The sequence below is a fragment of the Delphinus delphis genome, chromosome 11 (genome assembly GCF_949987515.2).
Source record: "Delphinus delphis chromosome 11, mDelDel1.2, whole genome shotgun sequence".
NCBI lineage: Eukaryota > Metazoa > Chordata > Mammalia > Artiodactyla > Delphinidae > Delphinus > Delphinus delphis.
The window spans coordinates 66,695,724-66,705,317 of record NC_082693.1 but is presented as its reverse complement, the minus strand read 5'-3'; positions in this window follow the sequence as shown (position 1 = coordinate 66,705,317).

Here is a 9,594-nt window from a genome sequence, read left to right as displayed (position 1 = left end):
CCAACAATACATTAAAACGATCATACACCATGATCAAGTGGGATTTATCCCAAGAATGCAAGGATTTTTCAATATCCACAAATCAATCAGCGTGATATACCACATTAACAAACTGAAAAATAAAAACCATGCTATCCTCTCAATAGATGCAGAAAAAGCTTTTGACAAAATTCAGCACCCATTATGATAAAAACTCTCCAGAATGTGGGCACAGAGGGAACCTACCTCAACATAATAATGCCACGTATGACAAATGTACAGCTAACATCATACTCAACAATGAAAAGCTGAAAGCATTTCCTCGAAGATCAGGAACAATACAAGGATGCCCGCTCTTGCCACTTTTATTCAACATAGTTTTGGAAGTCCTAGCTACGACAGTCAGAGAAGAAAAAGAAACAAAAGGAATCCAAACTGGAAAAGAAGAAGTAGAACTGTCACTGTTTGCAGATGACATGATACTACACAGAGAAAATCCTAAAGATCTTACCAGAAAACTCTTAGAGCCCATCAATGAATTCAGTAAAGTTGCATGATACAAAATTAATACACAGAAATCTTTTGCATTTCTACACACTAACAATGAAAGATCAGAAAGAGAAATTTAAGAAACAATCCCAGTTGCCATCACATCAAAAAGAATAAAATACTTAAGAATAAATCTACCTCAGGAGGCAAAGACCTGTATTCTGAAAACTATAAAACACTGATGAAAGAAATTGAAGACAACACAAACAGATGGATGGATATACCACGTTCTTGGATTGGAAGAATCAATATTGTCAAAATAACTATAATACCCAAGGCAATCTACAGACTCAATGCAATCCCTATGAAATTACCAATGGCATTTTTTACAGAATTAGCACAAAAAATCTTAAAATTTGTATGGAGATACAAAAGACCCCAAATAGCCAAAGCAATCTTGAGAAAGAAAAACAGAGCTGGAGGAATCAGGCTCCCTGACCTCAGACTATATTACAAAGCTATGGTAACCAAGATAGTATGGTACTGGCACAAAAACAGAAATATGTATCAATAGAACAGGATAGAAAACGGAGAAATAACCCACACACCTATGGCCAATTAATCTACAACAAAGGGAACAAGACTGTAAAATGGAGGAAAGACAGTCTCTTCAATAAATGGTGCTGGGAAAATGGGACAGCTACATGTAAAAGAATGAAATTAGGACATTCTTTAACACCACATCCAAAGATAAACTCAAAATGTATTAAAGACCTAAATATAAGATCGGATACTATAAAACTCTTAGAGGAAAACATAGGAAGAGCACTCTTTGACATAAATCACAGCAATATCTTTTTCAATCTGTCTCCCAGAGTAATGGAAAAACAAAAAAATAAACAAATGGGACCTAATTAAACTCAGAAGCTTTTGCACAACAAAGAAAACTATAAACAAAACGTAAAGACAACCCACAGAATGAGAGAAAATATTTGCAAATGATGCAACCAACAAGGGATAAGTCTCCAAAATTTACATTCAGCTCATGCAGCTCAATATCCAAAAAACCAAACAATATAATCCAAAAATGGGCAGAAGACATACAGATGGCCAAGACACACATGAAAAGATGACTCAACATTGCTAAGTATTAAAGAAATGCGAATCAAAACTACAATGAGATATCACCTCACACTAGTCAGAATGGCCATCATCAAAAAACCTGCAAACAATAAATGCTGGAGAGGGTGTGGAGAAAAGGGAACCCTCTTGCACTGTTGGTGGGAATGTATATTGATACAGCCACTATGGAGAACAGTATGGAGGTTCGTTAAATAACTAAAAATAGAACTACCATACGACCCAGCAATCCTGCTACTGGGCATATACCCAGAGAAAACCATAATTCAAAACGAGTCATGTACCACAATGTTCAAGCGCCCTTTTTTATTTTGTTTCAAGTCAATACAGTTCTCCACTGGTTGACGTGCCATTTGAGGAATGAAAAATGGAACATCCATTTATATACTAATTAAGAAGCTTTTTTGCCCTCTACTTACATACCACAAATGACAACAATGAGATTTCCCACAGAACCAAAGAAAAACCTTTCAGACCCCAGCAGTGACTTCAAAGAATGAACACATGAGAAGACAGCTCTGTGCAGCAGCATCCCCTCCCAGGTCTGCAGCATGATATATGGCAGGTCACCTTCTTCCTCGCATTTTAGTATCCCTAGATGCTACTAAGGAGTTAATAATGCTTATCACTGATCCCCTTCAGGCAAGGTTAGGAAGCTAACGAGAAAAGATTATAAATCAGTGAGATACCAAAAAAGGTGCTCTAGAGACACAGAGCCTCTGACTACTAACAAACCTGCTACTTTTAGAAATGAAATTACACAGAGCCTACTGCATAGCCCTGGCCCAGCCCTGCACTGTATAACATACAAGCCCCCTCCCAACGGTGCTGTACCATATCTATGTGCACAATTCTCATTAGCCCCTCACACAGAGAAGTCTCTGCCCTACATCCAGCCCAATTCGATTGGAAAGAAGAATAGTTTGATCATCTAGTCATTCTGCTTTTTGTAAAGTTGTAAATTCCTAACCATAAAATCAAACTGCACAGTATGAAAACCAGGCCTCATGGGCTCATTCTGGCTAGTGGTCTGAAGAGAATTCAATTAAACTGACATTCTAGCTCCTTGCCTGTGTGCCAACATCCCGCAGGAGACACACTGAATAGGTGAAGCCCATAGAGGGGAGGGCAGGTGACTGAAGGAACAGAGTACACTCTGCTCTTAAAGGTTACCTGGTGTATTAGTCAAGCATTTCCAGAGAAAGAGAACCAATAGAATGTGTATGTGTCTGTGTGTGTGGAGGGAGGGAGGGGGTGGGGAGGGGCGGGGGGGGAGGGGGGGAGAGAGAGAGAGAGAGAGAGAGAGACTTACTTTAAGGAACTGGCTTATACAACCAATGAAAGCTGCAAGTCCAAAATCTACAAGGTGGGGCAGCAGGCTGGAGACCCGGATAGGAACCAGTGTTGTAGTTCAAGTCAGAAGGCTGTCTGCTGGCAGAATTCCTTCTTGCTCAGGAGGTCAGTCTTTCTTCTGTTAAGACCTCAACTAACTGGATGAGACATACCCACATTATGGAGGGCAATCTGCTTTACTCAAAGTCTGTGGATTTAAATGTTAATCTCACCCACACAAAAACACCTTCCCAGAAACATCCAGAGTCATGGTTGACCAAATAGCTAGGCACTGTGGCCCAGCCAAATTAACACATAAAATTAATCATCACACCTTGTAATTATGTACTTACAGCTCCATTTCATCTGTTACATTGAGGAAGCAAGGGGTATGAGAGTGTCTTCATTGTCTTTGAATATTTAAGGCCTAGCCTAGTACTCAGTCCCCAAAAAGTGTGCAATAAATATTTATTAAACTGAAAAACGTTGTGTCTTGTCTCAGTACTTCTTTACGCTACTACACAGTATAACCTTAAGATTCTTCCTTGTGAAGTTACCTAGTGAAAGGTATCCATCTGTTATGGACTGAATTGTGTCTCCCCAAAATTCATATGTTGAAACTCTAACCCCCAATATGACTGTATTTGGAGGTAGGCCCTTTAAAGAGGTAATAAAGGTTAAGCGAGGTCACGAGGGTGGGACCCTAATCTCATATGACTGGTGTCCTCATGAGAAGATGAAGAAACACCAAAAATACAAACACACAGAAAAAAAGCCACACGAGGACAGAGTGAAAAGGGACTTGTCTTCAAGCCAAGGAGAGAGGCCTCAGGAGAAGGCAATCCTGCTGGTAACATGATCTTGGACTTTCAGCCCCCAGAACTCTATGAAAAACAAATTCTGTTGTTTAAGTCACCCAGTCTGTGGTGTTTTCTTTTGTGGCAGTCCTGGCAGACTAATATACCCTCCAAGACACTGTTCCCCAATTCATTAACAAACAAACCAGTCCAGTCCTTGCTCTGGGTCAGGATAGGGACCTGTAAAAGTTGCAGTGAAGGAAGCACAGTTGGTTTCAACTGAATGGAGCTGGTATGATATGTGGACTGGGCAGAAATTGCAATAAGGTCCCTTTGAGCAAACTAAATAAAAATCTAAAAGAGGTGGATACACACACATTGGCTTGCTTTCCAAACCTGCAGAATACAAGGCAAACTTTCATTTTCCCAAAGTAATAAATGGCATAATCCCTCTCCTGGGATGTTTTGTTGTTGTTGTTGTTTTAATTTAAATACCTCAGAAAAGTTTTAGAAATATCAGTCATTCACACCTCAGTCTGAATTTGTTGTGCTCTGCTTTCTCAAATAACTGAAATCTGAGGAAAAGAGGGAGAAAAAAATAATTTTGAATCAAAAGATCTTTAGTAGGGTGATATGGAGAATAATTTAACATGATCTTAATTCAGAAACATACTAGGGGGCTTCCCTGGTGGCACAGTGGTTGAGAATCCGCCTGCCAATGCAGGGGACACGGGTTCGTGCCCCGGTCCAGGAAGATCCCACATGCCGTGGAGCAACTAAGCTCATGCGCCACAACTACTGAGCGTGCATGCTGCAACTACTGAAGCCTGTGCACCTAGAGCCCATGCTCGGCAGCAAGAGAAGCCACTGCAATGAGAAGCCTGCTCAGCGCGACGAAGAGCAGCCCCCCTTCTCCGCAACTAAAGAAAGCCCATGCACAACGAGGCCCAAACGCAGCCAAAAATAAATAAATTAATTTTTTAAAAAAAAGAAAGAAACATACTAGGGATATAGGGACTTCTACCAAAATTTACCTAGGATTGGCCATATTATCCCCTGCACCTTAGAGACAGGCCAGAGTTAAAGATCTTTAAAAAAAAATTTTTTTCCATGACCATTAAGTTTCTGCCTTTCAAAATAAAACCAGTAAGAAGAACCTTAATGCTACTGCATCTCCTTTAAGCATTTTTTTTCTCATTATTCCTCTAAAATTTATCGAGCTTTCCTACATCAGCTCCTTTGCTGTTCACAGGATTTTCTTTAAAAAAGGCTCTTGCTCCCCTGCCCTCCTTAGCCATCTAAATCTTCACCATCCTTAAAGATATGGATAAGATACCAGAACTACTGTAAAGCTTTCGTAGATCAGTTCAATGGAAAATTCCCTTCCATCTTTCACCTTTCCGTCCTTCCTACTCATTTGACACTTGAAATGTATACACAACATTGTCTTTTCATACATTAGTCTTAATTCAATGATTAGATAATAAGTTCTTTTGCCTCAGGGAACATTTTGCACATTTAACTGCAGACTACATAAAGCATTGACTAAGCCTCAAAACACATAACATCTTCAAAATTTCTGCACTGATTGATGAGTGGGTGAATGAGTAAATAGCAGTCTATCCTTGCTCCCAAGAGTCTGCTTGTTTTTTAAGCATAAATTTCATGCTTATAATGATTTTTGGTATGTGAACATAGGCTAGATGGGGTGTCTGATGTGTAATGAAGTAAGGCACCAAAGAATTCTAACGGGTTATGGAACTTTCTTTATCTTGGCTTTTGATTTAGTACAGATTTCTGCCTCCAGCAGACATTTGTATTCAAGGCTAATATTTTCTGGGGACAATACAATCATTTATTCATTAAATATTATATTCCTGTGAGTGCCATTAACTCCGAGAGGGTCTGGAAATATAATAGTGTATATGCTGGGGGAGGGGGAGGGGCAGGGATTAGCAGGACAAGACATTAGTCTTCATGGAGCTCATAGTCAAGGGAGGAGAGAGCCATTATGAAAAACTATACAAATGAGAACCCCAGGAACAAGACCCCAACCTAGTGCCTCTCCCTCAATCCATCTTTCCATTCATATAATATTACAATCACTGAAGTCCTACAAAGGGAGATATACTGATCTATAAGAGCAGAGAGCAAGGGAATTTCGTCAATGTGGCAGGCAGCATCTAAAATGGCCCCCAGTGATCCCTATCTTCTGGTACTCACACATCCTGATGCATGAGCTGAACCTAGTGACTTGTCTCTAATAAAGAGAACACAGCAAAATTAGGTTTGAAAGATGACGAGTTCTCCCTTTTCTCACCGTAAAGAAATTGATGTACCACTGAAGTCCTCCAAGACTGGATATGAGCCTGGTTCCAATCAGAAGTATTCACTCTGAACCACCTTCCTTTCCCCTGCACACACACACACCCTTCTCCCATCGGACTCACAAAGTTTTTGTTGAACTGGCAAAATAGTTTGGTATCAAATTTTGCTTTACAAATATTTATTGAGTTGAATATAGAGATAAACACAAGAATGCACTTTGGTTCCCAGTTAGTCCCCTCATCAAGTCCTCATTAAATTTATGGGGTATCAATTAAATAATGAATGTTGGGAATATTTTGCTTTAATTATATTACGTGTTTTCATCATGTGTTTTACAAATGTGTCATAGAGGAGGAGAGGACCAGATCCCTGAAGTCTGAAAGATAGCGCACATGTAAACTACCTTAACTGATATAATAAACAACAAATCAGATATCAACTTAATGATGGGTTGCATGGTAAAAAAAAATACAATAACAATTTTGGGGGGAAGCTATCTTTGGAAAACTTTATCAGCTTTGTTAATTCTCATAAGAACAAGAATTTAAATGGTTTTTGTTATACAATATGCTAAAAGTTATTCTTAGCTCCGTTATAGAAATTTTAGGAGCATAAACACCCTATTAAATGGACTCTGGCAGTAAAACCAATCTGAAGACAATCATTCTCCAAGCCAGTGAAAAAATGGAATGGAAGGGCCATACCATCATAACAAGACACTAGATGCTAGCAACAGATGATACAGTCCGTTTGTTTGTTCTCTCAACCATACAGTCATTTATTCACTTATTCATTAACACTGAGTGCCTTTTTCAGTACTAAGCACTAAGCTTGGCACCAGGGTTTTAACAATGAGTAAGCCTTGTGTTTGATGGTGATTAGAGTCTAGTGAGGAGTACAGTCAAGTAAACCACATTTGACGCAGAAGCAATTGCAGAGATATTTAAGATATTGGAGAATCTGATAATAATTATAGACTCCCTTCCAAGAAATGCATATTCTAATTATACCAAAGTTTAGTATACAATTGCAGAGGTTTCCAGGACCCTCAAACATTCATCCACAGACCACTAAATACTACCACAGAGTCAGAACATCTGGTTTACAGAGTCTCCTAATTTGTATTTGTGGTGTCCAACTGTAGGACAGCAGCACAAAACAAAGTTTTCAGTGACATGTGAACATTTTCTGTAGATATACTTCTCTGTGGATAAAAATACCCTTGCCATGGGCCAGCTGCCTTTGGCACAAAGTAAGTTCTAGAGACTTACCACAGTTAGCTTAAAGTTTAGCAATGCATGCCCTGTTGTGCTTACATAATCATCTGTTTATAAAGGGCTGATCCAACAAGCATAAAGATTATTTTTATTTACGTTGTTTCCAAACCAGGTCATCTACCAGAAGAATTAATGTATAAGGTAAGAAGAAAGGACAGTCCAATAGAATTGGCTCTGATAAAGTATCTGCTTGTGGTAAAAAAAAAAAAAAAATACTTTGTTGATATTTCTGGATTCATTCAAAGCTAAAACCAGACCTTTTTTTGCAGCTTAAATCTCCATGTTTAACATTCTGAGGTTGCCAGTATAGAGGCTGCTAATTAAAAAAATAACTGAAGAACACTAAAATAACTTTCTAATTGTCAATTCAAACCTTCCATGAATTTAGTTAGAAAAAAGTTTCTTCCTCCTTTTTACACAAATTAATAAAAAATATCCAATTGAAATGCATTTAGGTATAGATCTAGATACTCTTGAAAATTAGCTGAGTTTCAATCAAAAATAACAAGGAATAACTGAAACAAGCAAACGTTTCTTTTGGAAGGAAACTGATTAACTAAATAAAGTAGATTTATTTTTATAGAATGAGAAACCGAAGCTCAGATTCATAAAAGGGGACTTGGTTACAGAGAAAATGATATAGTCTTACAGACAAAGCTTTCCAATTCTATCAATATCACTATTTATACTAGCAAATGCTTTTGTTTTCAGTTTTATTCAAATTCAATTCTGTAGACATAGATTTAGTTAAAGGAAAAATAAAGCAGAACAGGGAATTTCCTTGAGGTCCAGTGGTTAGGACTCCACACTTCCACTACAGGGGGCATGGGTTTGATCCCTGGTTGGGGAACTAAGATCTCACATGCTGCAAGGTGCAGCAATAAATAAATAAGTGAATATTTAAAAAATAAAGCAAACACTTTTCATTCATTTTACATAACATTCACCCATTTATCATGCATTTACTTATCCATGCAATCAGTTAATTTAATAAGTATCTATTGAGTAACTTCCACATGGTCTGCCCAAGGCTTGAAAAGGAGATCTGGCTAGAGTAGTGAACTAGGGAATTGGTGCTAAGACATGAGGTTGGAAATGTAGGCAGAAGCCCATCCAGAAGGCCTTGTTGGGATAGGAGAGAGTTCAGATTTTCTTACAAATGCAAGATTAACCTATTCAAATGTATTTAGATAAGGATGTGATACAAACCAACCTGTTTTAAATCAATCTACTCTTAACTTTGAACCTTCTGCTCTAGTAAAATTACTTTACAGTTTCTGCTAAAACATACCTTGCACTTTTCCTTCTCTGTGGCACACAACTTCTTTCCATGTGGAAACCTTGACTTTTATACCAACTAAACATTTAATGATATGAAAGTCTGAGGACCTAAAATACATGACCTTTGAAAATAATTTAGGAAAAATATAGTTGGAAGCACACTCGAGTCAAAAGATTTTAAGTTCAGTCCAGACTGTTAGTTTCCATGACTAGGTGACTACAAAAATGCTACATCCACTTTACCTTGACTCTAAGAGCCTACTGATTTGTGGCTACCTCTTGAAACTGGCTACAAAAGCATGCTTCTTTATTATCTACACATTGTCTTCCTTACACTTCTGCTCTCAGGGTCACAGTATTTTCTTTCTCTGCCCTGCTGCTCCTTCATATCTCATTACTAAAGTCAGCAAATGTATCATGCAACCAAGTTTATCAAGAAACTTCTTCATACTAAACACTATGGAGGATATTACAAAGGATACATAAAAAGAAAAGTCTTAGGGAAGAAAAAGAGGAAGAAAAAAATAACAAAATATATTTTGGGCAAAGGAGTAAATAAGAAGATGATAAAGAAAGTGAAAAGAATCTTTGCATTGCCAGCAACTTTATAAGGCAGACATGCATTTATTGAACAAGTATGTGTTCCAGCCATTAGCAGCTAATATCACCATATGATTACTGGGCATCAAGGAAGGTGCTAAGCACCTTGCATACATGATCTAATGCAACCCTTCTAGCAGCTCTGTAAGTCAAATAGATGGGTACTATCATTATCCCTTATTATAAAGGAGGTTGGACACTTCACCCAGACTCTTCTTAAACTTCTATTAGAATAAGAATCACTTGAATAACTTGTTAAAAATCCAGAAACATGGGGCTTCCCTGGTGGCGCAGTGGTTGAGAGTCCGCCTGCCGATGCAGGGGACATGGGTTTGTGCCCCAGTCCGGGAAGATCCCACATGCCGCGTAGC